We start from the raw sequence: 5,710 nt of genomic DNA on the forward strand, positions 1-5,710 counted from the left end.
CACACAGGCTGTACATGGGAGCTGAGCCCCGTGGCCCCCATGTCAGAGGTGGGCTCTGAGGGTGCAGCGCTCTGCTGGCCTCTCCCCCGCCCCTTCCCCACCTGCCGGCCCAAGCATGCGTGCTGGCCAGCTTTCCAGAAAGAACGCGGAAGCCCCGGCAGCGGGGGCTGCTGCTGAGCCTGCCGACCCTCGCCCCTCTTCTGCCACCTGTCAGGTACAGGCCTGCTCTTGGGAGAGAGCTGTGGTGGGCAAAGCCGGAACCCGGGGAGAGTTTTAAAGGAAGCTCTGTTTCCCACGGGTGGCCTGGGTGATCCGGGGTCAGGTGATGCGTGGATGAGCCCAGGTGGTGTGTGGTCTCTCAGGATGAGGACCCAGGCATGGAGATGCCCAGCAGCCCACGTGCCCGTTGCTGGGAACAGCAGCCCTGGGCCTCAGAGTGGGCAGGGGCTGCTGTGACCAGCGTATCCCGTTTCCACGTCCCCTGCAGGCAGGTGCTGCGTCGCTCAGGTCTGCTTGCCTCGACACGAGGGAGCCAAGCATGCAAACGTATTTCCAGATGATACTTGCCATTTAAAAGAAAAGACTGATTTATTTGAAAGTCAGAGTTACAGAGAGAGCAAGAGCAAGGGAGCAGAGGGAAAGAGGTCTCCACCCATTGCTTCACTCCCCAAGTGGCTGCAACAGCCAGGGTAGTGCAGAGCCAGGGGCCTGGACCCAGGAGCTTCGGCTGGGCCTCCCACACGCGTGCAGGGGCCCAAACACTGGGCCATCTTCCACTGCTTTTCCAGGCCATTAGCGGGGAACTGGATCAGAAGTGGAGCAGCCAGGACTCGAACCGGCATCCATATGGGATGTCAGTGTAACAGATGGCAGCTTTACCACTGTATCACAACACAAGAGCCACCCCATTAATTTGTATTGAAGAATTTCTCAAAAAATAATTTCTCTATTAAAATTCCTACAAAGTTATTGATTAAACATCTATTCATAAAAAAAAAAAAACCACCAATGGTGACTGCTATATGTGGCCCAAGGATTAACTTTTCACCGCATCAGCAGTGCCACATCATTTCACATCTAGGAAAATAATTTGGCTTATTTTATCGTCTGAAACATTTAAAAACAACGGAACCAAGTCGTGTTGTTTGCAGATAGGCCACAGGTCACCCTCGCCCCTCACTGTTTCAGTGTTGGTGGCCCTGCAGGTCCCTACCTGCCCTCCTCTCCCCGACCCCTCCCACGAGGGCAGCCTCATACAGTCTGCATGCAGAAAGCTCTCTGGACTGGTTTGGGGGTTTGGGATCGGTCGGGTGGTAAGGGGCCGGGCGACTCCTGGCTCTGCTCCATAGCAAGACGACAGCACAGTCGGCGCCCTCAACCTGCTGTTTCCCCATCAGCTTTCAGGTGATTCCCCAGCATCGAGGGCAGCTGGCTAGGACACTGGGAGAAAGGCGGACCTGAGCATGAGCCCCTGGACCCAGGTCCAGCTCCACTTCTTACTCGCTGTGGGACCTCAAGATATCTGTGCTGGGGGGCGAGGGGGAGGGTCGCGATAGTCCCATCCCTCGTAGGTCTCAGAGAGGCAGGCACAGGAAGCAGTTTGAGAACAACTGCTCGAAACAGGAAGGCAACTGCAGTTTCCCAGGTCTTGGCCAAGGAAAAACCCCTGAGCCCAAGAGGCCTCACGTGGCACAGGCCAGCTCCAAAATCCAGGCAGCTGCATGAGCCACCCCACACACCAGGGCCCCACTTTTCGTATCTACAGAGTGCAGCCATTGGCTCTGCCCTGGGGCACAGGCCCCTCTCCTAAGACCCAGCTCACCCTTGCCTCTCTATGGCCACACAGACCCAGGCCCCCACCATGACCCCCGGTGCATCCAAAGTCCAAGGCCCTCGAGGCCCTCTGAGTCCCTCTCGTGTGGTGGATTAATGGTTACCGTCCAGGCGGATGCTCCCTTTCCGTGTGGTTTCTCAGAAGTAACCCTTTAACCAGCTGCAGAAGGGGTTCATAAGCCAGAGCAAGTCAGAGGGCACAACCACCACAGACAGACGGGTCAGAGGCCCACAGGTGACTCCAGCGGCACATCCCAGAGCCACGGCCCCGAGGCGGACCTTCCCACAGCTCTGGGGTTTAGCTGCCATTTCTCCTGAGTTGATGCCATGGTGATGACGGTAGCCCAATTCCTCCGCTATTTCTTCTTGGAAAAATGTAGGTGCTTTTAATTTCAAACTGCATGAAGCAGCCATTCTGCTTCTCCACATCATTGTAGTTTGTATTTTCTGTAGAACGTGCCATTGGGGTCTTTCTTATGAACTTGACATGTATGATAAGCATACACATCACCCGTGACCTCCCCCCTTTTAAATCTTGATTTCTTGTATGGAAAAATACAGGAACTTGGGCTGGAATTACAAAGGGTTTTTTTTTTCTTTTTTTTTTAACTTCTCCTTTGTAGATTTTGTTGCAAATTCCATATTTTAAAATGCCACTGCTGCTGACATTGCTTAAAATGTAGGATTTGCTTGTCTTGGTCAGTGTTTACAAATGCCTAAGGTCTGTCTAGCAGCATTATGTTAGTATCACGTGGTTGCAATGTTAGGATAAAGAAATGTTTGCTTTGGGGAAAAGGTCAAAATCCAGCCTTGTGTTCTCTTTGTTTCTACAAACAGATTTTTAAACTTTTTAAAGATTTATTCTTTTGAAAGGCAGAGTTAGAGAAACAGGGGGGCTGGCGCTGTGGCGCACTAGGTTAATCCTCCACCTGCGGCGCCGGCATCCCATATAGGTGCCGGTTCTAGTCTCGGCGGCTCCTCTTCCAATCCAGCTCTCTGCTATGGCCTGGGAAAGCAGTGGAGGATGGGCCAAATGCTTGGGCCCCTGCACCCACGTGGGAGACCTGGAAGAAGCACTTAGCTCCTGGCTTTGGATCGGCTTAGCTCCAGCAGTTGCGGCCATTTGGGGAGTGAACCAATGGAAGGAAGACCTTTCTCTGTCTCTCTCTCACTGTCTGTAACTCTACCTGTCAAATAAATAAATAAAACCAAAAAAAAAAAAAAAAAAAGAGGGAAAGAGAAGGAGAGATCTTTTATCCACTGGCTCATTTCCCAAATGGTCACAATGGCCAGGGCTGGACCAGATTGAAGCCAGGAGCCTGGAACTCCATCTGGTCTCCCACACGGGTGCAGGGGCCCAAGCACTTGGGCCATCTTCTGCTGCCTTCCCAGGTGCATTAGCAGGGAGCTGGATTGGAAGTGGAGCAGCCGGGACTCCAACCGGAGTCACACAGGATGCCGGCATCGCAGGCAGCAGCTTCACCTGCGCTCCACGCCAGCCCCTAGACGTCTCTCTGTACAACGGCCGATGTGCTGCAGTAAGATGCAGCTTGGGACATCTGTATCCCACACTGGATGCCTGGGTTTGAGCGGTGGCTCTGCTTCTAACTCCAGATTCCTGCTAACACACACGCCGGGAGGACAGATGATGGCTCAAGGACTTGACACCCACACGGGAGACCCAGGGAGAGCTCCCGCTCCTGGCTTTGGCCTGGTCCAGTTTCAGCTTTTATGGGCAACTGGGGGGTTCTCTGTCTCTGTGCCTTTCAGAGAAAAATGAAAATATAATTTTAAAAAACCCAGGCCCAGTGAAGACCCAGAGTGAGGAACCTAGAAGATGTGGGTCAGAGACACAGACTGCTTTTTAGATCCCTCTGCAGCCGCCACAGGCAGGAACGGCCACTGTCACCGTGACAAGCCAGAGGACAGCTAGTCACACTTGTCAGAGTCTTTGCGGGGACCTGTCCTCTCCGTGCAGGGGAGTCGCCCCAGGCTCAGGAGATCCCACCTGGCACCGCGGGTGCCTCAGTCGGCTCAGGTCTGCCCAGGGGAGAGCGCAGAGACCTCGGCCTGGAGCGAGGACCTCTGTCCTGCTGGAGGCCCCTGCGTCCTCCTGCGTTCTTGTTTGCTGCCCTCGACTACGAGCTGTGGAAAGCAAAGCCCCTTGAGGCTGAGTGACTTGGTCAAGGTCACGGAGGTGGGAACTGGTAGAGCTGGAATTGGAGCCTGGTCACGGCTTCCCAGCCCCTGATGAGCCAATCTCCTGCTCGTGACCAGGGGTGGGCTGAACCGTGGCACTGGGCTGGCCAAGGAGCCCACAGTGACCCAGAAAGTACTGCTTCCCATGCTGACCTGAAGGTGGAGGGCAGGTTAAATACCAGCCACCTTGGAGCTCTCCCAGGGAGAGGAGCTGTGACTGGAACAGACACGTCACCTTGCCATGAGCCCCGCCCACGGCAGACATGGCACGGTGACCCCAGCCACTGAGCCACGGGGTAAGCACGGATGGTGCTCTTGCTTCTCTGAACAGTCCCCAGGCCCACAGATAGTTCCCAGACTCTACAATGGCTATGGAAACCTAGTTTGTTTTTCAAGAAAGATGTATCATGCATTTGAAATACACGAGAGAGGGGATCGTTTATCCACTGATTCTCTCCCCAAACGGACACACCAGCAAGGGCTAGGCCAAGCAGGAGTCAAGAGCCAGGAAACCCATCGGGGCCTCCACACGGCGGCAGGGGCCCAAGCACTGGGACATCTGCTGGCTTCTCAGGTGTGTTAGCAGGATGCCGATCGGAAGCAGAGTAGCAAGGACTCACGTTAAAGTGATCCTCCAGCATGCGACGCTGGCATCACAAGGCCACGGTACCACCACGCCAGTCCTGGAAACCTAGCCTTGAGTCAGACAACCCCAAATCTGGCTGGCACTGCTGTGGAACCCCCAGTCCTGATAGGGGCAGTGCAGGAAAGCAGGCATCTACGGGCAAGGCACACAAGCCAGGAGCTGGGCGGCTGTCACTTCATTCTGGGCTCCCTGATGGGCTGGGCTGAACTGGGGGCTGAGGGGTGCATGTTCAGGTTCCTGGTTGGTCAGCGGCTTTTGCCCGTCCTTGGGTCGGCGATCGGTGTTCCTGAGGGCGTCAGTGGGTCTGGGCAGTCACTTTCTGCCCAGACCTGGAACTCCCAGAAAAGCCACCACCAGCGGGTTCCCTGCCGGAGAGGCGGTGACCTCAGGGGCCCACACCTTGCAGGGCCGGCGGCTCCACTCCCTCGGTTCGGTGAGTTAAACGTTAGTAAGCGGCTGACGCGCTCTCAACAAGGCAGGGCAAGGACACTGTCAGAGAAGGGAGGGAGGCTGCGGGCGGGGGCCGGGCTCGGAGTCAGGACCCCGGCAGGTGCAGTTCTGCCACTCCCCACCACCTGCCCAGCTTAGTGGGGAGGGGCGTGCGCGCCCGGGGCAGGGCAGGGCAGGGTCCGAGCCGCGAGGAGACCAGCCTGGAACGGCGTCTCCACGGGCATCCCTAAGGAAGTCCTCAGGACACCGTCCCGACCCCCACCCCCCCGCCGCACACCGCAAGGCAGGCCTGGGGCGGCGGGGGGGAGTCGGCCGCACGGCCGGGCGCAAGGACACGCGCCGCCTGCCAGGGACCCGCTTTCCAGAACCATCAGCGGCCGCGCACCCGCGCAGGGGCGAGCCCCGGCGCTCCCCGCCCCGCAGCGCCCCGCGCGCCTCACCCGCTTCGGCCCCTCGCTCACAGCCCCGGCTCGGCCGCGCAGGCGCACGGAGCCGCAGCCGCCGGGGAGACGGGCCGGGGCGCGAGGGGCGGGGCCCGCGCGGCTGCGGCTGCGCACTCGCCTCGCCCCGCCCCCCGGCCCA

This window comes from Oryctolagus cuniculus, chromosome 4 (assembly GCF_964237555.1).
Source record: "Oryctolagus cuniculus chromosome 4, mOryCun1.1, whole genome shotgun sequence".
In the NCBI taxonomy this organism is placed as follows: domain Eukaryota; kingdom Metazoa; phylum Chordata; class Mammalia; order Lagomorpha; family Leporidae; genus Oryctolagus; species Oryctolagus cuniculus.